Source organism: Felis catus, chromosome E2 (genome assembly GCF_018350175.1).
Source record: "Felis catus isolate Fca126 chromosome E2, F.catus_Fca126_mat1.0, whole genome shotgun sequence".
In the NCBI taxonomy this organism is placed as follows: Eukaryota; Metazoa; Chordata; class Mammalia; order Carnivora; family Felidae; genus Felis; species Felis catus.
Window position 1 is genome coordinate 49,097,929 of NC_058382.1, and position 25,599 is coordinate 49,123,527.

Genomic DNA, 25,599 nt, shown 5'->3' on the forward strand with positions numbered 1-25,599 from the left:
AAGGGGCAGAGAGAAGGAGAGACAGAATCCTAAGCACGCTCTCCACTGTGAGCACAAAGCCCAACTCGGGGCTTGAACTCATAAACCCTGTGATCATGACGTGAGCCGAGATCAAAAGTCAGAAGCTTAAAGGACTGAGTCACCCAGGCACCCCACAAAACTTTTCCAATTCTGTAACTACATACTATCAGGTTGTGAGTTTCATTTTATTTTTAGGGATCTATATTTACTGGATATTCATTTTACTATACAATAATTTAGATGAAGTAAAGCAGTAAGACTCCCAATTAAGGCAAATTTTAATCATAGAGGTTTTTAGGTACTAAAATAGGCAGGAAGTTCTGTTTGGGTCTAGAAAACAACCAGACTATATGCTGATCTAAGAGGGTGTGACTGGATGGTGAATACAATTTGAAGATACTGGTAGACCAAAACTTTGTGCACAGTTAATTAAGACACTATTCCAGGTTTGAACACTGTAGGAAAACAGATGAAACGCTTGAGTGACGAGTTTTAAAATTTAACAGATAACAGGAAGCAAAGAAGGCTGATGATCTTGGTCAGAAGACTGTATCCCGAAAGCATCATTAAAGTCTAGTGCAGCTATCTAGAAGCAGTCAGCTTGGTGACTTGATAGAAACTGTCCTCTCTTGAGCCTGGACCTTTAATCAGTTTCCCCTATACTAAAGGGGAAGTAAAATGAATCCTTTTTAGAAGATATACTAGTTATTTGGAAAGAACATATACTAAATAAAGAACATTTTAAAACAGTAGATACATACTAATTTAAATAAAGCAGTAAAACAACAGAACCCTGGTAGTTAAAAAATTTAAATACGTGCATTTTGATTTACAGATGGTCCTCAACTTTCAGTCTGATTTTCATACATTATCTACTTAGATACCGAAGAGACTTTTAAATGTTGACCTCCTATTTTGTATTTACCATCTCACAAACTTTTTTTTTTAATGCAAGGGATATAAATTGCAATTTTTACTTTTGAGTACAGTTGACATAGTGTTACATTATTTTCAGATGAACAACCTAATGATTCAACAAGTTTATACATTATGCTATATTCACCACAAGTGTAGCTACCACCTGTCACAATACATCACTACTATAGTATCACTGACTACGCTCCTTACGCTGTTCTCTTTATCCCCATGACTCCATACTAGAAACCTATTATCTCCCTCTCCCTTTCATCCATTTTGCCCATTCCTTCACTCTCTCACGTCTGGCAACCATCAGTTTGTTCTCCGTATTTATAGGTGTGATTCTGCTTGTGTTTGTTTATTCATTTGTTTGTTTTTTAGATACTACAAGAGTGAAATCAAATGGCATTTCCCTTATTCAGTCTCAGCATAATACATAGCATAACACACTCTAGATCTATCCATGTTGTCTCAAATGGCATGATCTCATCATTTTTTATGGCTGTGAAATATCCCATTGTATATAAATATCACATCTTCCACATCCATTTGTCTATCAGTGGACACTTAGGTTGCTTCTATATCTTAGCTATTGTAAATAATGATGCAATAAACATAGGAGTGCATATAACTTCTGGGGCACCTGGGTGGCTTAGTTAAGTGTCCGACTCTTGATTTCTGCTCAGGTCATGATCTTGTAGTTCGTGGGCTCTGTGCTAAAAGGACAGAGCCTGCTTGAGATTCTCTCCCCCTCTTTCCCTGGCCTTCCCCTGCTCTCTCACGCACTCTCAAAATAAGTAAATAAACTTAAAAAAAAAAAAAAAGAGTGTATCTATCTTTCCAAATTAGTGTTTCATTTTCTTTAGGTAAATACCCAATAGTGGAATTATTATGTCATATGTTATTTCTATTTTTAATTTTTGGAGGAACATCCATACTGCTTTCCATAGTAGCTGCACCAATTTGCATTCTCAACAATAAAAATGCATGAGGGTTCCTTTTCTCCATATGTTTGCTAACACTTGTTATTTCTTGTCTTTTTTTAATTTAGCCACTCTACCAGATGTAAAGGGATATCTTGTCCTGGTTTTGATTTGTATTCCCCTGTCAATTAGTAATATTGAGCATCTTTTCATGTGTCTGTTGGCCATTTGTATGTCTTCTTTGGAAAAATATCTATTCACGTCTTCTACTCTTTTTTTAATCTGTTTTTTGGTGTTATGTAAGTTCTTTATATTTTTTGAATATCAATCCCTTATCGGATATATAATTTGCGAATATCTTGTCCTATTCAGTAGGTTGCCTTTTAGTTTTATTGATGGTTTCCTTCACTGTGCCAAAGCTTTTTTTTTTAAAGAGAGAGAGCAAGAGCAGGGGAGAGGGGCAAAGGAAGAGGGGGAGAGAGGGGGAGGGGGAGAGAGGGGGAGGGAGAGGGAGGGAGAGGGAGGGAGATGGGGAAGGGAGGGAGGGAGGGAGGGAGGGAGAGGGAGGGAGAGAGAGGGAGAGAGGGAGAGAGGGAGAGAGAGAGAGAGAGAGAGAGAGAGAGAGAGAGAGAGAGAAATGGAGAATGAATCTTAAATAGGCTCCAAACTCAACACGAAGCCTGATGCAGGGCTCGATCCCATGATCATGGGATCATGACCTGAGCCAAAATCAAAAGTTGGATGTTCAACCAACTGAGCCACCCAGGCACCCCTTATTTATTTGTTTGTTTGTTTCTATTTTATTCTCTTTGATGCAATTCTAAGTGATGTTGTTTTCTTAATTTCTTTGCTACTTTCATTGCTAGTGTATATAAATGTTACCAATTTCTGCGTATTAATTTATTATATCTTGCAACTTACTGAATTCATTTATTACTTCTAGTAGTTTTTTTAGTGAGGTCTTTAGTATTTTCTATGTACAGTATCATGTCATCTGCAAATACTTGACAGTTTAACTTCCTCTTCACGAATATAAAATCCTCACTTCTTTTTTGTCTGATTGCTGGTGGTTAGGACTGCCAGTATTGCATTGAATAAAAGTAGCGAAACTGGACATCCTTCTCTTCTGCCTTGTCTTAGAGACAAAGCTCTCAGTTTTTCCCCATTGAGGATGATGTTAACTACGGATTTTTCATACACAGCCCTTACTATGTTTAAGTATGTTCCCTCTAAACCCACTCTGTTGAGAGTTTTCATCATGAATGAATGTTGAATTTTGTCAAATGCTTTATGTTTATGTGCATCTGTTGAGATAATCATATGGTTTTTATCCTGCATTTTTTGATGTGGTATATCATGTTTATTAATTTGTGAATACTGACCCATCCTTTCAGCCCTGGAATAAATCTCATTTGAACATGGTGAATGATCTTTTTAATGTATTTATGTTCCACTGGCTAATACTTTGCTGAGGATTTCTCTATGTTCATTAGAGATATAGATATTGGCCTAGGTTCTTTTTTTTTTTTTTTTAAGTTTATTTATTTATTTTGAGAGAGACAGAGACAGCAAGGGCAGAGAGAGAGGGAGAGAGAGAAAGAGCATCCCAAGTAGGCTCCATACTGCCAGCACAGAGCCCAACGTGGAGCTCGAATTCACGAAACCGTGAGATCACGACCTGAGCCAAAACCAAGAGTCAGATGCCTATCTGACTGAGCCACACAGATGCCCCACTTCTTGGGTTCATCTTGTTTGTTAATACTCTGTGCTGTTTGGACTTAGACATCTAATTCCTTCCCAAGGTTAGGAATGTTTTCAGTTACCATTTCTTCAAATAAGTTTTCTACCCCTTTCTCTCTCTTCTTCCTCTTTTGGGACCCCTATCACATGAATGTTTGTTTGCTTGATGTTGTCCAAAAGATCTGTTAACCTATCTTCATTTTTCAAACTCTTTTCTCTTTGCTGTTCAGCTTGTGTGCTTTCCATTACTCTGGGTTCCAGATCATGGATACATTCTTCTGCATCGCTAATCTTCTGTTGATTCCTTCTAGTGTGTTTTTTATTACTGTGTTCTTCAACTCTAATTGGTTCTTGTTTATTTACTATCTCTTTAGTGAAGGTATCACTGAGTTCTTCGGCTCTTGTCTCCAGCTTAGTTAGTATCTTTATGATCATTAGTTTAAATTCTTTAACAGGCATATTGCTTACCTCCATTTCATTTAGTTCTTTTTCTGAAATTCTTTCTTGTTCTTTCTTTTGGAACATATTTCTCTGTCCCTCCATTTTACTTGACTTTCTGTATTTGTTTCTACGGATGGGGTGGAGCAGCTACTTCTCCTAAACTTGAAGGAATCGTCTTGTGTATGGTCATCCCCTATGATGACTATGTGTACTTGGTAACTTTTCCAGCTGACAAACTTTTGAGCTACTAAGTGGAGGTACCACCTGCCCACCAATATTTCACCTTAGGCAGTATCACCACTTAAGGTGCACCTTTGTGAAATTATTAGCATTAGTTGGAATTAGTGGGGAAAGATGGGGGGAGGGCACAAGTGCTAATATTAGCAAAAAGAAGCATCTCTAATTGAACTGATTGCTTTCTGTTCTTAAGCCAGTTTTCCATGTACTCAATTATGAAGGATGGATAATAAATGAAAGAATGTACACAAATATTTGAACTGTATTACTGAAAACTGTACCTAAAACACCTGCTTTATAACACGTTTTTAACGTATATGGCTTCCATCCATGTTTCTATGAATACACGTTCATAAATTTGAGTACCTGAGAACCTCACGACATTTTTAGAGGATGTGAAGAATTTGCTTTTTTTGAGAGGAGGGGCTGTTAAACTTGCTTTCTCTCCCCAGGAATTGAGGACTGTTTTATGTATTAGTTACTTAACTTTGGCCCTACAGGTACTGGGAAACTAAAGTAGTTAGAAGAAAAGGATGTCCTAAGAGAAGGGCAGATAAAAATATTTAAATCCATCTTCAAAAAGTTAATCTCATCTTGGGGCGCCTGGGTGGCACAGTCGGTTAAGCGTCCAACTTCAGCCAGGTCACGATCTTGCGGTCCGTGAGTTCGAGCCCCGCATCAGGCTCTGGGCTGATGGCTCAGAGCCTGGAGCCTGTTTCCGATTCTGTGTCTCCCTCTCTCTCTGTCCCTCCCCCGTTCATGCTCTGTCTCTCTCTGTCCCAAAAATAAATAAACGTTGAAAAAAAAATTAAAAAAAAATAAAAAATAAAAAGTTAATCTCATCCTAAAATAAAACGAAATTTTAAGCTAATTCTATTATCCATTGTCATTGTACACCTTCCTTTTACTTTTTAAATTAAGAATCTAACTACAGTTCCCTATTTCTTGCTTCATGTGACTTTTATCATTAAAAATAATCCTCTCTAAACCATCTTGAGGTTTTTCTGCTGTTTTTGCTGTTTAAAAAACAACTCTCTCCTCCTTAATGCTTTATCCTCTTTAACCCTCTATTCCTTTTTGGACAGTTTTGGACAGTGACATAAGATTATGTACCAACTTGACTAGGCCAGAGTGCCCAAACATTTAGACAAACATTATCCTCATCCAGGATTTGGTTATTTTATTTCTCTAGCCTCTGTGTCTCTGATGGCTCTGAGAGTTTGGAGGAAGCATGGTCAGGTATTTTGTAGACTATCCCTCAATTTAGGTTTATGTGGTATTTTTCTCACAGGTTACAGGTTTTGGAGAAGAAGTACCACTTTCAACACGTCATATCAAAGGCATACATGATATAAACATGACATTACTAATGACGCTAACTTTGATCATCTGGTCAAGGGAGTGTCTACCAGATTTCTCCACTGTAAAATGACTCCCATCCACCTTCCCAGAGCCTACTCTTTGGAAGCAACGAACTAAGCTCAGCCCATACTCAAGAGCTAAGCTCTACCTCTAAAGGGGGAAATATCCATATAAATTATTTGCTATTCTATATAGGAACTTGTCTCTTCTTTCCCATTTATTGACTTAATAAAATTAATTTCTGTCTCCATGTCAGTTCTCCTTTCAACCATGAATGGCAACAGCATTTTCTCAGTGAGCAACCCCCACATACCCAATGGAACTTTGGGTTTACTTTGATTCCTTTTACTCCTGCATGTTCTGTATCTTAGTCCTATAACAAGCTCTCCCAAGTCACTTTTCACTGCTGTTCAGACTTAGTCAATATCTTTTTCTTCTGTCATTGCTTTAATCCAGGCCATCCTCATCTTCTAGACGACTTAAATAAGCTCTGAGCACATCTCATTTTTTTTTTTCCCCTCCATGTGTTTTTCGGCTCCAATCTGCCTTTCATATCACACAATCATACTGTATGAAAAGAAATGTTTGCAGAGGTAGAAACCGTATTCTTGACTCTAGATTTGTATCTAGAATATAGAAAGTGCATAATAAATAAATGCTGAGAAGTAGAAAATACAACGATATTTTTCTTCACCACAGTAATCTCCATGGTAGGAATTAAACACAGCCTGTAAAAAATTAAATAAACAATAGAAATATTTAAATGTTAATTATTTTAAACCTAACATATATTGCCAAGGTGTGAATGAATGTAAATGTACAAGGAGGTATGTAAATGTTAGATAAGAAAATATTTAAGGTGTTGCAAAACTATAACTAAGAAGCTAAGGAAAGAAAAATGTCTTTGTCTGGAAAAAGAATGTAGGGAGTCTAAGAATCCAGACTCCTCAACAGTCTCCCCAAACCTGATGTCCTGACCTTTCTACAGGAGAAAATCCTGACTAAAATGACATATCCTATACCACAGGGATCCAATCCTGTCTCTTGACCTGTAAGCAGGAGATAACGTGGTATAGCTTTGCCAACTATTTATTTAACACATGAAATAAAGGACGGTAGGACAGTGGCAAAACAAAAACAAAAACAGAAAGACAAGGCAGGGAGGGGGGACAAATCTTACTCTTGTTGAGGAAATAAAAGTGTGAGTTTCCCAAATGTCATTTACTTTGCCTTGCTTTTATAAAATGCTAATAACATTTCTGACTAGAAAGAATTTTAAATTCTTATTTTTTTAATATAGAGAGATATGATTGCATAAAGGCTGAAAACTGCTTAAATCAGCAAAACACCAGAACTTCATTATTATAAAGTTCTCAAGTTTATTGCTGAGGAATGATTAACAGCTGAGATCTATAATTCATGGTATGAAACACGAGTACTGGCTTCTTAGAGTTGCCTTTCAGAGAGAGAGAGAATTTTCTGCCTCCTTTGTTTTGTTTTGTTTTGTTGTTGTTGTTGTTGTTTGGTGGAAGGAACACAATCATCTGTGTTGTAACATCTATTTCCCTCAGCTCTAGCCTGGCTCACAGTGGTTCAGTGATGTTTGCAACGCCAGCTCGTTAGAATGTGAAATGAGCCAAGTGGCAGGTATCTCTTTATTCTAATGAAAGAAGTGAATCAAAAACATTAGAGTTTCCTAGGACATAGGACTGATCTTGATTTGGGTCACTTCGGAAGTAAAACTCCCAAAGACAAAAATCACTGCTTCCAATACTCAAACCCTATTACATACAGTGAGGTCCTGTTTGTCTCTCCCACTTTTAGTCCTACTGTGTTCCAGTGGCTTCAGGTGAGACTCATTCCTAAGAAAGTAAATCAAATGATTCCACTCTCAGACTATACATGTGACATTCCTAAGTGTTTCGGGGACTCAGACAATAACAAACAATAAAACATTTGCAAATAATGGTGGCACAGATGCAGTAGGGATCAGAGATACTCGGGCTACCTTGCCACCAGGTAGAGGCCATGAAGGAAGCCAACCCTGAAGTAGAGGGAAGAGAAAAATGAGTCCAGCTAAGAGGCTGAGCTCCAGTATCTAGCTAACTCCGAAGCCACTGCTGTTCCTTATTATAGTTATAAGAAACAAATTCTCTTTTTAGCTTAACCTAGTTTGGAGAGGGCTTCCTGTCACTACAAAAGAGTCACACCCTTAACTGATTTAGTGAGGAACGTGTACTTACTTAAATGTCACTCAGATAAATCAAAGGTGAAGAAAAAATATTAGAATAATTTTACTACCTTTTATTTCTTTTTTAACTTCTTTCATTTGAGAGAGGAAAAGAGCACATGTGTGCAAGCACAAGCAGGGGAGGGAAACAGAAGGAGAGAGAATCTCAGGCAGGCTCCATGCTCAGCATAGAGCCTGAGGCTGGGCTCAATCTCAAGACCCTGGGATTATGACCGGAGCCAAATTCACGAGTAGGATGCTCAGCCAACTGAGCCACCTAGGTGCCGCACAGAATAATTTTACTATCTTTAATGTAACCCTGTTTATTTAAAGTTGTAATGACAACACAGTAAAGGTCTCCTTTCAAGAAATCAAATAGTATGATGCATACTATATGCAGAGTGCAATGAAGTCACTAGTCAAATTTAAGAGGATATGGGAAAAAGAAACATAATACTTTTAAGACATTACAGTTTACTACTCTATACTCCGGCAAATGGGCCTGTTTAGTTCCTAAATACAATTTCTGTCTAGTATCTCCTAAAAGTAACATGACGTACTTTTGTATCATTTATCTTTCTAATCTCAATGGGATCTCTCAGCCTACTAAATTATATTTCTCAATAAGGCCTAGAAGAGTTATTAAATTTTCACCTACGTATTTGAAGTCTCATCTGTTTTTTTTAAAAAAAAATTTTTTTTAACGTTTTATTTATTTTTGAGACAGAGAGAGACAGAGCATGAACCCACAGACCGCGAGATCATGACCTGAGCTGAAGTCAGACGCTCAACTGACTGAGCCACCGAGGCACCCCTTAACCACATTTTTATATCAATGATCTAGCACCAGTGTTATGAAAATTTGAGCAAGTTCTGTTGCTATACTTGTCTTTTTGTTTAATATACATTTTTTGTTTGTTTTTTCTCTCTTGACTCTTGCATCCTTACAGTAGTTGCAGCAGCAACAAAACTCTGAGTTTTGATTGGTTTCATTTCACAAACCTATCTCTGAGAAAGCAAATATGATGACTTCTTTCCAGGGGTACTTACATGTCACCACCTTCTGGGTCTTCCAGAGAGGCAGGCATTTTATTTTTAATAGTTCTTCAAACCTCATTTGATTTGTTCTGCTGTGAGACTATCATTGAAATACTTTTTAGGATTTCAGCATACTATAGCTGTAGCCAGGGATCTGTTAATAGAATTTGTTTAATATTGAGATATAAACTTAGTAGTTTGCCAGGTGCCCATTAAAAAACAGATGAGGGGCGCCTGGGTGGCTCAGTCGGTTGGGCGGCCAACTTCGGCTCAGGTCACGATCTCGCGGTCCGTGAGTTCGAGCCCCGCGTCGGGCTCTGGGCTGATGGCTCAGAGCCTGGAGCCTGCTTCCAATTCTGTGTCTCCCTCTCTCTCTGCCCCTCCCCCATTCATGCTCTGTCTCTGTCTCAAAAATAAATAAAAACATTAAAAAAAATTTTTTTAATGTGGTTAAATGTTTACAGCCTAATAAATACTAACACTCTCAATTTTTCAATTCATAGCATTTTGAATTATTCAATGCCTAGAATAACCCCAGTTTGACTTTATAATGACTATCTCAGCTGACAATGATCCTAGACATAATTCATTGTGTAAAATGTAAACATCAGTGTTGACTTTGATGCATAATAAACCAAAGCACGTTACAAAGCAGAGTTGTCAAATCACATACGGGGCAAAAATGCCATCCCTTATGGCACAACTACATTAAGTAATTAACTTCTTTTGCCTCTGTTAACCACAAGATTCAGTATGAGAGGGGACCTAAGTACCAACTCTTAAGCTTCCATTCATCACCACACCAATTTGATTCACCTTCTGCCATGTCTCTGACATACTGCTCTAAAACTCTGTTTTGCTACTCAAGACATACCTAATTTGAGACCACTAACACCAAAACCAAGAATCATAGCAACAGTCTACTATAAATGACTAAAATATCTCATCTTCCTGTAATACTTAAATACCTTAATTCCTAGCTTGTGTAGTCCAGAGCAACATAATAAACCACATTCTTAAAGAGGAGTAGCCAGCAAAGCCACTTGTTTGATATTAAGAAAAACTTGTCATTTCCCTAGCTATACCAGTGTGTAAATGTAACAGAAATTGGGTATTTCTTACCCAAATCTTTCTGATTTGTTTTCTTGGAAGGGGAAAATCTTTAGGAATCAAAATAATTAGATGACATCCTTTTACATCTCACCTGTAGATTTAGACTGGAGAATGTCAAATTACAATTGATTTGGTTCTCATATATAAGGTAACTTAGAAAAACGGCTTAATGTAAAAAAAAAAAAAAACAACTGCTGAAACCTAAAATGAGTATCAGTTACTAGATTAAGCTTTCTTCAAAATAACGTTGATATAAGAGTTGAACATTACATTTCCACTAGGCATGTCACAACTTCTGAGTATAGGGTGGGTGATCTTCTGTCCAGGCACTACAGAAGTCTTCTGTAAGTGTTTTGGTAATCATTTTTTTCATAACAAGCCTGAATTTTCTATATTGGTAAGCACAACAACAAACATATCTGACCAACTCAAAAGACCCAAAGATAATTCTTTTCTTAAACTGAAGAAAATCAAGTTTGTGTGTGTGTGTGTGTGTGTGTGTGCTTAAACTGAACATTACCCAATGACTTTAATGACTCTTGGGTTCTCCCTCCTGAAATTTGACTCCCTATTTAATTCTTACAGTTCTATGTATACCTTCTATTTGCTTAATCAATAGTATCCTAAACCTAGTGTACATGTGATCTACTAGAGAAGCTTAAAAAAAAAAAAAAAAAAAAAACAGATGTGATAATATATTTCTTATAATGGAGGTTATCGGTTATTGGTTACTTAGAAAAAAAGCCAACCAAAATCAACTCAAATTGTTGAAAAATTTAAAAATCTTCTTAAAAGCAACAAATAGCTAACAACATTATAGGTATTGCCAAGCTAGTGCTGAAAGAAAGAAGGATACCTAGAAACACAGAACTCAAAATCTCATTTTTGCCTTGAATATACTTGCTATACCTATCAAAATGGGTCCTCCTTTTTGAAGGGCTATGTGGGCAGAAATGAAGCCAAGATCTGCCCAAGGTAAAAAGTCTAATAAGAGATGCTCTTGCTTTAAGCTGGAATCTCAAAAGGCTACACTTTTAAGGGCAAACTACAATTAAACTAGCTCTTCCTCAGATTTGCATTGTCTGGCCATTTCAGAAAACCTTAAAACTCTGAAACTGATTTAAGGTGATCTTGGTGTGGTGATGGGTGATGGAACTGGTAGCAGTCAGAAATGCCTAACAGAATAAATAAAAATCCTTTCTGAAAAACAGCACTTTATCTTAGGCCCCAAATCATTCCTACAAATAATTTCCCCAAAAACCAGTGAGTGGCATACAGTGAAAATAACTAAACATACTGTGCAATAAGACACCATGAATGAGAATCAGCAGAAAGACAAAGAAACAGATCTTTAAAGACTTCAGTTATTGGTACAATTAGATAAGAGAACAATCATAATTGCCATACTTTTAAAAAAATGTTTATTTATTTTTGAGAGAAAGAGGGCCAGTGGGGGGGGGGGGGTGGCAGAAAGTAGGGCAGAGGAGCTGAAGTGGGCTCCGTGCTGACAGAAGAGAGCCCAACGTGAGGCTCGAACTCATTACCATGAGATCATGACCTGAGCCAAAGATGGTCCTGCCCCCATAAATGGTATACTTAACCTTCAGAATACTAGGAAAAATCATGTAGGTAATCACCAGAATCATCAGAATACTAAGAAAAATACTAGGAAAATCATCATTTACCATTTTTATATTAAATACTTCATGAATAATTTATAGTAGAATAAGTCAAAGTAGAAAACTTAATTAAAAATCTTGATATACCTTTTAACACAGTACACCCAAACGGTTATTCTTTATTATCCTGCGTTTGAAGGTATACATAACCAGCTCTTTATCAGCTGTCAGTGACAAATCTAAAGCATATCCATCTTGTAAATATTGATCCCAGATTTCAAATACATCCTTAATAGATTCCATCTCATCATTGCTTCTGCTGCTTCCTGTACTTTCATTATCAAAATGCAAAAGTTTTTTTTTTTTTTTAATTTTTTTTTCAACGTTTATTTATTTTTGGGACAGAGAGAGACAGAGCATGAACGGGGGAGGGGCAGAGAGAGAGGGAGACACAGAATCGGAAACAGGCTCCAGGCTCTGAGCCATCAGCCCAGAGCCCGACGCGGGGCTCGAACTCACGGACCGCGAGATCGTGACCTGGCTGAAGTCGGAAGCTTAACCGACTGCGCCACCCAGGCGCCCCAAAATGCAAAAGTTTTTAAAATTTTGATACCTCATAATTTTGTGGGAAACAGGACTGCCTCTTTGCTCTATTACCACAAAACATTTCATTTATGTATTAATAAAAGCCAATCAGAATAATAAACCCAAAGAATGTTTTCATTTCTACTTCACCTATATCCTTCTGTTAATCTCTGTATACACACTTGACTTAAGCATTTGTCCACTGGTCTAGTAAATTTTGGTGCAAAAATATAATAGATGTACAAACACTGCCACATACTCTTCTAGCAAAAGATGTTCTAGGTACTTGTCATAAAATACTGCATGATGAAGACCTTCTTGATGAATAACTAATTACATGAGATGTATTTCATTTTCATCCTTAGAAATAATTTGTTCACCCACTGAATTTTTAGTTTCAGAAAATTTAGCCAGGATATTGTCATTTGAATACTCCGTCCAAAATGATGCTTCTATATTATAGACCAGTACTGCCCAACAGAAATATGAGCAACATATGTAATTTTACATTTCTTAGTAACCATATTAAAAAAGTAAACAGAGGTGTGCCTGGCTGGCTCAGTTAGCATAGTGTGTGACTCTTGATCACACTGAGTTCGAGGCCCACATTGGGTGTGAAGCCTATTTAAAAAATAAAAATAAAAAGCAATCAGCAAGACACTATGGTACTGGCACAAAAACAGACAGACACTCAGATCAATGGAACAGAATAGAGAACCCAGAAATGGACCCACAAACATATGGCCAACTAATCTTTGACAAAGCAGGAAAGAATGTTCAGTGGAATAAAGACAGTCTCTTCAGCAAGTGGGGCTGGGAAAACTGGACAGAGACATGCAGAACAATGAACCTGGACCACTTTCTTACACCACACAAAAAAAACAAACTTAAAATGGATGAAAGACCTCAAGGTAAGACAGGAAGCCATCAAACTCCTCGAGGAGAAAGCAGGCGAAAACCTCTTTGACCTTGGCCGCAGCAACTTCTTACTCAACACGTCTCTGGAGGCAAGGGAAACGAAAGCAAAAATGAACTACTGGGACCTCATCAAAATAAAAAGCTTCTGCACAGCGAAGGAAACAATCAGCAAAACTAAAAGGCAACCTTCAGAATGGGAGAAGACATTTGCAAACGACGTATCAGATAAAGGGTTAGTATCCAAAATCGAGAAAGAACTTATCAAACTCAACACCCACAAAACAAATAGTCCAGTGAAGAAATGGGCCAAAGACATGAATAGACACTTCTCCAAAGAAGACATCCAGATGGCCAACTGACGTGTGAAAAAATGCTCAACGTCACGCGTCATCAGGGAAATACAAATCAAAACCACCATGAGATACCACCTCACCCCTGTCAGAATGCCTAACGTGAACAACTCAGGCAACCACAGATGTTGGCGAGGATGCGGAGAGAGAGGATCTCTTTTGCGCTGCTGGTGGGAATGCAAGTCGGTGCAGCCACTCTGGAAAACAGGATGGAGCTTCCTCAAAAAATCAGAAATAGAAGTACCCTAGGACCCAGCAATTGCATTACCAGGCATTTATCCAAGGGATACAGGTGTGCCGTTTCGAAGGAACACACGCACCCCAATGTTCACAGCAGCGCTAACAACAATAGCCAAAGTAAGGAAAGAGCCCAAATGTCCATCGATGGATGAACGGATAAAGAAGATGTGGTACGTATGTACAATGGAGCATTACTCGGCCATCAAAGAGAATGAAATCTTGCCGTTTGCAACCACATGGATGGAACTAGAGGGTATTATGTTAAGTGCAAGTAGTCAGCCAGAGAAAGACAAATATCATAGGACTTCACTCATAGAAGGACTTTAAGATACAAAACAGATGAACGTAAGGGAAGGGAATCAAAAATAATATAAGAAATGGGAGTGGGACAACACATAAGAGACTTAAATATGGAGAACAAACAGAGGGTTACTGGAGGGGTTGTGGGAGGGGGGATGGGCTAAATGGATAAGGGGCATTAAGGAATCTATTCCTGAAATCACTGTTGCACTATATGCTAATTTGGAGGTAAATTTAAAAAATAAAATTAAAAAAATAAAATCTATACAACCCCCAAAAATCTATTAATTAATTAAATAAAAAAAGAAAAAGTAAAAAGAAACAGGTGAAATTAATTTTAATATATTTTATTTAACCCAATATATCCAAAATGTTATTTCAACAAGTAATCAATATAAAAAATTGAGATATTTTACATTTTTTCTCTTTCCAGGTCTTGGAAATCCCATATATATTTTACACTTACAGCACATCTCAAGTCCACTTTTTAGTGCTCAATGGCCTCACATAGCTGGTGGCTACCATACCAAAAAGTAGGGGCATCTGGGTGGCTCAGTCGACTGAGTGTCTGACTCTTGGTATCAGCTCAGGTCATGATCTTGTAGTCATGGGATCAAGTCCCACATGAGGCTCTGCACTGATAGCATGGAACTTGCTTGGGATTCTCTCTCCCACTCTCTCTGCCCTATTCTCACTCTCTCAAAACAAATAAAAAGCATAAATCTATAGTGCTACTATTTGTCTCTTTACATTTCTCTCCTAATTCATATAACTGTGAAGTATTTTCTTCTGTCAATGTTCTTCTCTTTGCCAGTATGGGCAGAAAATGAAAAATTCTTAATTTTCAACTGTGTTCAACAAAAGCCTAAACTATGAAAATAGTATCTTAGAATTACCAAAGGGTGTAATGCATCCATATGGTAACTGTAAGATAGAAACTAAATTCTCCTTGAAAGACTTCTAAGAAAGAATAAAGGCCATGAGATATCAATTCTTTTTTTTAATTTATTTTCATTTTTTTTTCAATATATGAAATTTATTGTCAAATTGGTTTCCATACAACATCCAGTGCTCATCCCAAAACGTACCCTCCTCAATACCCATCACCCACTCTCCCCTCCCTCCCACCCCCCATCAGCCCTCAGTTTGTTCTCAGTTTTTAAGAGTCTCTTATGCTTTGGCTCTCTCCCACTCTAACCTTTTTTTTTTTTTTCCTTCCCCTCCCCCACGGGTTTCTGTTAAGTTTCTCAGGTTCCACATAAGAGTGAAAACATATGGTATCTGTCTTGAGATATCAATTCTTACAAGTACTCTTCTTCAAAAGAGAAACTAAAAAACTAAAACTGGGTCCAATGGAACCTTATAGTACAGCAAAAGTTAAAGAAATGAGACAAATTTGACATAATCTTTACAGAATAAAATATAAAAAGTGATCTAGCAGATCTAGAACTGGAAGAGCCTAACAATTTTGAAAAAGAAAAGTAAAAAGACACTGTACCAGATTTCAAGACTTATTATAAAGCAAATGTAATCAAGAGTGAGATACTGGCAAAAGCATAGAGACAAAAGGAATGAATCTATCCATGTGTTAAAACTCACAGATTGTGTGCACACATACACACAAAAGCAAATTTTACTACATGTAAAGTATATCTTAAGGTAAAAAAGGAAAAAATGATGAACTATAGTAATTTAGTTTAAAAAAAAGTACAAAGAGTTAAGCAGCTGGGCATAATGGAAAAGAAAACTAGTAAACTGCAAGGTAACTCAAAAGAAATTATTCAGAACATAGCATGAAGACGTTATTAAATGTGAAACCTTCCACCACAGCAGCCAGTGAAGAACAGAACAAAAGGCTCTGTGATACCCCATGGCCATGCACCTCAACAAAGGCCACAAGATGACCAAGAACATGAGCAAGCTGAGGCACAGGCACCACTGTGGATGCCTGACCACACATACCAAATTCCTCTGGGACATGACTGGAAAGTTATGTGGCTTTGCCTCATACAAGCAGAGCACCTTGAAGCTGTTACAAGTCTCCAAGGATAAGCAGGCCCTCAGGATCATCAAGAGAAAAGTGAGGACACACAACCAGGCCAATAGGAAACATGAAGACCTGAGCAAAGTCTTGACTGCCAAGAGGACTGCAGCTGCCAAGGACTGAGCCCTCTCCCCACTCTGTGTATATTAAAACCTTCACAGAAATAAATAAATAAACATGGAAAAACAGTAAGAAATCTAACTTGGTTGATGTTTTAGAAGAGACAGAGTAGGGCAGTTAAGGGCTGAGAATTTTCCAGAATGGATGAAAGACACTAAACCAAAAAAAAAAAAAAAAAAAAAAAAAAAAAAAAAAAAAAACCTCAGGGATGCCTGGGTGGCTCAGCTGGTTGAGCGTCCAACTTGATTTTGGCTGGATCATGATCTATAGTTTGTGAGTTTGAGCCCCACATCAGGCTCTGCACTGACTCACAGGACTTACTTGGGATTCTCTCTCTCTCCCCGTCTCTCTCTGCCCCTCCCTGCTCACACGTGCACTCTCTCTCAAAAAAAAATAAATAAATAAAAATAATTCAAAAATTTAAATCAAAAGAAACTCAGTAAACCCTAAGCCCAACAAATAAAAGGAAATTACCACATGGAAAAATCATAGTGAATGAGGGAAACAGAAGGTATCTGAAAAGAAGCCACAGGAACTGACTGTTCAATACTAACAGTGAAAGCCAAAAGACAGTGGACAGAAGGAAATGTGCTAAAAGAAAAAAATATTCCAAACTAAAATTCTCTACGGAAAGATTTTTTTTAAGGCCACAAATTTCTCCCATTTCTTTTTGTCCCCTCCCATTTCTTTATGATCACCCTTTTGAATCTGATACTGTCATTACTCCCATCAAGGAATGGAGTCTAGGGGTGCGTGGGTGGCTCAGTTGGCCAAGCACTGAACTCTGTTTCCACTGAGGTCATTGTCTCTTGGGTCATGAGACTGACCCTTGTGTCAGGCTCTGTACTGACGGCATGGAGTCTGCTTGGGATTCTCTCTCTCCCTCTCTCTCTCACTTACACACACTCTCCTCTCTCTCCAGCTCACATACACACACACACACACACACACACACACACACACACTCTCTCTCTCTCTCTCTCTCTCTCTCTCTCTCTCTCAAAATAAATAAAGTTAAAAAAAAAAGAGAGATGGGGGCTAATTCCTCCACTCTTTGGAATCTTGGCTTGGCTACCCAATTTGTTCTGGTCAATGAGACGTCAGCAAATATGACAGCAAAGGTTTGTAAAGTGCTTGTGCATAGGAACTTATCATTTCTATATTGATTTTTGAAGCTAGTCACCACGTGAAGGAGTTTAGGCTGGCCAGCTGGATGATGAGAGGTATGTTGCCCAGTTACCCCTCTCACCCTAGCCGATCACCGGACATATGACTGTCTAGCCCCCAGATGGCCTGACAAATGACTGTAGATACACGAATGAGCTGAGCTGACACCCTGTAAACCAGAGACAAGCCATCCCATTGAGCCCTGCCCAAATTGCTGACCTACAGATACATGGGGAAACAGTTGTTGTTTTTGAGTCATTGAGTTTGGGATGGTCTGTTATCCAGAAATAGATAATTGACACCTAGACCCAACAAAAATATCTTTTAAGAATAGGGTAGAATAAAGACCTTTCCAGACAAACAAAACCTGACAGCTGGCCACTAGGAGACCCTCACTGAAGGAAATTCCAAAGAATGTACTGTAGGCAGAAGGAAAGTTGTCCCAAATGGAAGGTCAGAGATGCAAGAAGGCATGAGGAACAAAGAAAGTGCTAAATATGAGGGTAAATCTATAAAAAATATTGATTTTGTAATAAAATAATAATAGAATGAAAAAAAATTCAACGCCAGTTGCTTTTGTAATACAATAACAACCCCTTAAAGTATTTAAAATATTAAATGCTCCAGGGGCGCCTGGGTGGCTCAGTGGGTTAAGCGTCAGACATCAGCTCAGGTCATGATCTCAAGGTTCATGGGTTTGAGCCCCACATCAGGCTCTGTGCTGACAGCTCAGAGCCTGGGGTCTGCTTTGGATTCTGTGCCTCCCTCTCTCTCTGCCCCTCCTCCACTTGTGCTCTTTCTCTCCCTCTCTCTCTCAAAAATAAATAAACATTAAAATTTTTTTTTAAATATTCAACACTCTGGGCACCTGAGTGGCTCAGTCAGCTGAAGGTCAGATTCTTGACTTCAGCTCAGGTTATGATGCCAGGGTCATGGGATTGGGCCCCGCATTGGGCTCTGGGCTCTACACTTGAGCATGGAGCCTGCTTAAGATTCCCTCCCTCTGTCCCTCCAACTCCCTTTCTCTTTCTCTCTCTCTCTCCCTCTGCCCCTCTTCCCTGCTCATGTTCTTTCTTTCTAAAAAATAAAAATTAAAAAAAAAATCAATGCCAGCAATCATTCCCAGACATTCTGATTTAATTTACCTGAGACATCTAGGTACTGATAGTTTAAAAATCACCCAAAGTACAACTAGGGTTTGGAATCACTATCTTAGGTCTTGCATATTTAAAGTTGGCATTAATCCCCACCTTCTTTCTCCTTTTATTTGGCTTGCCTTTTTTGAATTTAATGACATGTGATTCTACATTGAAATAAGTTTTTAAAAACGTACTGTCTTCTGTAATACAAAGAGGCTCACCTTGGGAGATATTAAAGGTCTTAAAACAATTACTATGTAATTTCTAATTATTTTTCATCAAGAGGTTATGACTATAAATTCACAGGGTATTCCCACTTGCAAGCATTAAAGAAAATTTCAGCTAAGGCTAAAGCTAAACAGGTTTTCTGGTTAATGTTCTTCTACAATATACTGAACAAAATAGTAACTAATATAAAAGACCAGGCTACAGGCCATCTGTTAACTAAACTAACAATAACAGATCTGGATACTGTGCTACTCAAAATATTCTATGTTAACTGCTCATTTTCCTAAAATTGCTCTGTTGACTAGATACAGCTGATGGTGCTTATGATCTAAATCAATACACGAACTTAAGAATTACAATAACCCTCAAAGCAAACCTTTAAAACGCTTAAATGATGAAAGATTCCAAAGTAATGAATTCTGGCTGCAATATCAAAGTAAGAAGGAGTGAAATTAATGTAAGGAATAAGAAAATGATGCACCTAACAGACAATATAAATAAGCAGATTATATAAGCCATACCTAAATGAGTTTAAGATGCCCCATTATTTCATTTAAGATGAGTTTAAGAGCAAAAAAAACTCTGCCAATTATAATTATGTCATACAATTTAAGATGCATCCTGATTTCAAAGATGTTAAGGTAAAAAATAAAAAGTATGCTTTACCACCAATAAAATATGATAAAACATTATAACCAGGCAACCAGGGGATTTTTGCCAGAAGCTGTCTACCAGTATTAAAACTCTCAGCCAAACCAACCATACACAACCCAATTTAACATCAAAACAACAGCCTCAAGGAAACAACACTCTCTCTATGCAACAAAGGTATCAAAGAGAAAATGTTACATCTGTGGAGAAATAGCAATATTCAAATTCATTACCACCCCTAAAGCAGTATCACAAAAATGTACATACCCACCCAAGAGAGAATGCGTAAGTGTGCTGGTTCACGTGTGCACCATGCACATTCTCTGTCTCTCAAAAACCCAAACTAGTTTAATCAAAGTCTGCAGCGTCACACTGGCCCTAATTAATAAAAGTCCATACCAAATATAAAAACTGACAAACTCAGCAAATTCCTACAAAAATGCAGGATTACTTAAAGAGATTATAGCAAAACATTGTTCTAGCTGAAGATGATGCTAATTCGGATGGACTGTAAACCATTAAAAAGAGATATATGTACATAATATATTCTAAGACAAATTTGTCCTACAAAGGGACATGTCATAATTACTGTCAGCTTTGCAAGCCACACACAATCTTTACAATCTTGGTGTTTCTTTTAACAATCTTTTAAAACTATAAAAACCATTCTTACCTCCAGAAACTCACAAAAACAGGCTGTGGACTGGATTTAGTCCATGGGCTGTAGATTGCCAATGTCTGGTCTAAGATATAAATGGGCATAAATGGGTGCTTCATAAAACAAGACTGCTAAAGAAATTAGCGAACAGATCTATTCTGGATTTTAATTTAATAGGTTTGGGAAAAATGCTTTAACAAGAACTGCTAAACCAAACCAAACCAAAACAAAACAAAACAATGAGGCCTACTGAAAAAAACTTTTTTTTTTATTCTTTACATTTAAAATCTAATCTTTGGGGGTGTCTGGGTGGCTCAGTCGGTTGAGTGTCCAACTCTTGATTTGGGCTCAGGTCATGATCTCACAGTTCATGGGATCAAGCCCCACAATTGGGGCTGACAGTGCAAAGCCTGCTTGGGATTCTCTCTCATTCTCTCTCTGCTCCTCCCCTACTCACTCACTCACTCTCCTCTCTCTCTCTCTCTCTCTCAAAATAAATAAATAAACTTAAGTTTGTTTAAATAAAATCCAATCCTTGACAAGCTTCTGTTTATGCATAGGAACTTGAATGAGTAGCTGAAGAAATATTTTTACTTTTACTTCTTAGAGAAAATCATGTATCAATTCTAATGTAGGAAAATAGACATTGAAATCTTACTGAGGTCAAACCATTTTTTCTAATGACTTCTATCATACTTTATATATTGGACCCCACCCTCCACAAACCTGGACTTCAACAAAAATACACAAAGAATAACTTTCAGAGGATTATCCTATCCACTTTGCTAATAGCAAAGCCTATACAGGTTCTATAAACGTCAAGAAAGAGAAATGAATCTCTAAGATCAGTAAAATGCCAAAGCTAGGGCAACAGCTTTTGTATTAGTGCTGCCTGGTACACTTGTTTATAAAGGGAAAAATAAATCCATAGGGAGTTTTATATAAATGGTGTTTTCAGTAGTTATTAAACTTAAAAACTGAATGCCAATTCAGATAAATCTCTGTCAAAGTGACCAGATATATACGCTTAGCTGTTCCTATGTAGAAGGAAACATTTCCCAATTTAAAAACTAGATTCACACACGTTCTAAGTAAATCTATTCCGATCAATTGTTTGAATCACAAAGGAAATCACCAAAGGCAGACTCTAGAAATGTCTTCTGACAAAGAACTCTGCAAAGTTAAAATGGGCCATGACTATGGATCGAGAAAGAAACATAGCTAAAGGAGTGTAATCTGTAACGACTGTAATCTGTAATGAGAATCCCACATACAATGACAAAAAGTATAAAACATCAAAGCAGGGGGATCACATGTTTTGCTCTAAGTATTCTGACTTCACACTAAAATGTTCTTATAGCAATCACTTAGACTTGTTTTCTGTTCTCTGTTAAAGCTAAAAGGATGAATAAAACACAACTTTGGGTTGATTTTTGCTTTTGTTGTTGTTTTTTTTTTAACCAACCAGACCTAAAGGCAATGAGTTTGATCTCTCTTTTGGAAAACTGTTTACTTATATGAGTATGTTGATGACTCATGATTGATGAATAAAAATGAGACAGAGACAAAAAGGAAATGGACCAAAATTGATCTCATTAAAGTAGGTAAAAGCTTTCTGCAGAACTGAGCCAATTAATACCATATTCTACATCTACAGACTTGTCTGAATACTGTCTGTGGTATAGCAGTCTATTTTATCCTTTGCTTTGTAGGATTTCTTGCTCTATTAAGTTCAATTTCAAAGTAAATACTGTCAAGTGTGCTTTATGAGGACTAAATGTAAATCATTTGTAATAAATCAATAGATAACATCTAATATTAAAAAGTAACAAGAGAACAACATAAATATTCTACTTAAAAATTAGGTAAATGCAAAAATAAAATGCTAAAATTGAGTTCAAAGTGGGGAGAGCTAAAATAGAGATTATAGTTTTCCATTATAAACCTGGTAGCACTCTGACTTGTATAATCATGTATTAAAACTATGTATGTATTACTTGAATAAAAAAAGGATGGGTGGGGCACCTGGATGGCTCAGTCAGTTAAGCATCCAACTCAGGCTTAGGTCATGATATTATAGTTTGTGAGTCTGAGCCTCCCAAGGAGCTCTCTGCTATGGGCATGGAGCCCACTTCAGATCCTCTGTCCCCCCACTTTCTCTCTGCCCCTCCCTACTCATACTCATACTCTCTCTCAAAATAAATAAACTTAAAAAAAAGAATTCACTTAAAAAAAAGTGGGAGAGGGGAAAAGACTAAAGCCATATGCCTGCCAGGACATATAGTGTCTATGTGAGACTATGGGAGCATCTTCTGAACTTGTACCACTATTCTGCTCTGCTGTGGTTCAGTATGCAAAAAGTTACCCAGTCTAGAAATATTGGCTTGGTTTGGTTTTCTTAATTTCTCCCAAAATACCATTTACATAGATTATCCTGAGTCCTCTAGTTAAAACAAGATTTAAGAAAAGAAATTTCAGGGACACCTGGGTGGCTCAGTCGGTTAAGCGTCCAACTCTTGGTTTTGGATCAGGTCATGATCACATGGTTTTTTGAGTTCGAGCCCAATGTCGGGCTCCATGCTGACAGTGCAGAGCCTGGTTGGGATTTTCTGTCTCCCTCTCTCTCTGCCCTTCCCCTCTTGAGCTGTCTCTCTCTCAAATAAATAAACTTAAAAAAAAAAAAAAAAAAAAAGACCTCTGAAGCAATGTTTTCACCAAGATGACACAGTCTTACAAGGCATTTCAGTAATCTTTAACTAGTTGGAAATAGGTTAATGTGTCCTGATCCTGAAAACTGTTTTAAGAGCCAGCTCTTAATAATCCATATAAATGGGTTAGGATCATGAATCAGAGGGTTCAAGGCTACCCCTGAAATGTTAAGTAGTGATAACACACTAGGATTTGAAAATTTAAATGCATAAACCATTTTAAAAACTTAGGAGATCTTCATTTAAAGGTATTAGCTCAACACTTCCAGAATAGCTGAATCTCATGCTGCACATTTTTTTTAAAACACAGATCTAAATCCTAAAGGTTATTAAAGATGCTAAATCAAAGAACTAAATTGAAAATGTTGCTCTTAGTAGGGATAAGAACAAATCCCAGTGAGCTTTTTCCAGGCCTAGGAGATCCAAGGGTTGGGTAAGAGAAAAACAACGGTTCACCATAGGAAGCATAGGAAGTCCCTGAGAATCAAATCCATACTAACGATAGATGCTGTGACGTTTTTGGTTTTTAAATCAAGCACCAATTTTTAAAAGTCTAAGTATTGTTAATATACTTCTAGCTTTTTTCCCCTAGAAGTGACAGGCCTGTACTTCATATTATTTGCAGAGCTGTGGATGACATAATCTCTTCCCCAAAACTGCAACTACGAACAAATAATTAAGAAAAATAATTATGAAATAGTATATAATATTTTTTTACTTAAAAGTGAGTTTACAAACTTGAATATAACTTACTGAGATAAGGAGATGCTTCTTGTTTCGATTTTTTGCATGTTTAACTTTTTTTTTTTTAATTTTTTTTTTCAACGTTTATTTATTTTTGGGACAGAGAGAGACAGAGCATGAACGGGGGAGGGGCAGAGAGAGAGGGAGACACAGAATCGGAAACAGGCTCCAGGCTCCGAGCCATCAGCCCAGAGCCTGACGCGGGGCTCGAACTCACGGACCGCGAGATCGTGACCTGGCTGAAGTCGGACGCTTAACCGACTGCGCCACCCAGGCGCCCCTGCATGTTTAACTTTTAGAACAATTCAGCTAGGTGGAATTTTTCAGCCAGGTTACATCACCCAGGAGCAGTACTTGGGAAGTCATCTATTAATAGGTTTTTGAAAAATCAACTGTTTGTGAACAATAAGTTGTACAAAACTTCAAAAATTTTTATTTTCTTTTGAACTTATATTCTGCTGGTGCTGTAGCAAAAGCCAACAAAATTGCACTTCTAGGAAATGTACGTAAGTACAGGGCATTTCACTGCAGAATTGTTCATAGCTGTGAAATAAGAGAAATAACTTTAATACTCATGCATAGGAAAGTGGTTGAATAAACTAAGGAAGATATTTATGAAATGATTTAAAGTGATTTCCAAAATATAATGTTAAGTGAAAAAAAGCAAAATGCAAAAGAGTAAACTATGCTGCTTCTGGGGTAAGAAAGGAAATTAAGAAAATATATGTATATCTGCTCACCTGTACATAAAGAAACAGAAAGTATACACTAAAAACTGAGAGCCTGGCTACGCTGGGGATGTGCAGGAAAGGATGGGAATGGGGTAAAAGGTTCAGCAGGAAGGTAATTCTAGAACCATGTTATTTTTACTGACCCAAAATTTTAAAAGTAAGACTGGGGGGAGGCAAAAATGCAATTCAAAGGAAAAAAAATGAACCTAACTCTATTTCCAATTAACAGCATAACCATAAAGGAGAGAGAAGGAAGGGGAAGGGAGAATAACTTAAGCGGCTCATTAACACAGTATTTTTTTTTACTCTATATCCTCAGTCTAATGACAAAAAGTGCTATAAACAAACACTGAACTCTAGTAGGTTTTCTCACAAAGGCATAGCTTAACATTCTAAAATTATTTTAAGCATACTACAGGATTCAGAAATTAAATAAATAATTTGAGGACAATAGGAACCAAGTTTTTCACTGTCAGAGAAGGGAATTATAAACATGGAAAGGGAGAAAGCTAGAATGAACCTTGTGGTGCTGGAGGTATTGATATGAATAAAAATCACTTTTTAACATGTGTGTCTATACATATAGATATGAACAGATGTCTATGTGTATACATACACATTTGGGTACGCATATGTACATATGAAAGTGTGTATGTAAATACCCACAAACACACACACACACACACACACACACACACACACACACACACACATACTTTATACATTTTCTGGCTCTGCCTGTTGAAGCAGTAACACTTCAGAAGCACTGAGCACATTTAGCACCTGGACCTTGGCTTCTAAATACCATTCTCCACTAAAAGCAAAGAGATCCTTGGAGAAGTGGTTGATTGTAGAGCTAAGGATTAGAAAATAGTACAAAATGAGCCTAAGAGACTTCCAGGTTCTAGGTCGCTATGTAAAGAGCTTTGAAATCATCACTCCTATCTTTACAACAAGAAAAAAGATTAACTAAAAATTAACAATTCTTCTTACATCTATCAGAGAACTGAAGTCACAGGGTAAACTCTGGCCAAAATTTGGAGAGACAGGGGTGTCTGGGTGGCTCAGTCAGTTAAGCCTCTGGCTTTGGCTCAGTTCATGATCTCAAGGTTCATGAGTTTGAGCCTTGTGTTGGGCTCTGCGCTGAGAGCCCAGGAGCCTGCTTTGGATTCGCTCTCTCTCTGTCTCTCTCTCTCTCTCTGTCTCTCTCTCTCTGTATTCCTCCTTTGCTGTCTCTGTCTCTCTATCTCAAAATAAGCATTAGAAAAAAATTGGAGAGACAGGTAAGTACAGAGAATCACAGCTTACCAGAAGCTGAAGCCCAGGAGGAGACCACTGCTAGAACCAGTACTCAGGGGAACACAGGAATTGTAA

The 25,599-nt window shown here is 37.5% G+C and overlaps 1 protein-coding gene and 1 pseudogene across 2 annotated transcripts in view; one reads left to right on the forward strand and one right to left on the reverse strand.

The window, feature by feature from the left end:
• The window catches only part of GLG1 (golgi glycoprotein 1), a 150,834-nt gene that overhangs the window by 99,086 nt on the left and 26,149 nt on the right, over nt 1–25,599 (reverse strand). The gene's annotated exons all lie outside the window — the stretch shown is intronic.
• Nucleotides 15,770–16,202, forward strand: LOC101095870 (annotated as a pseudogene).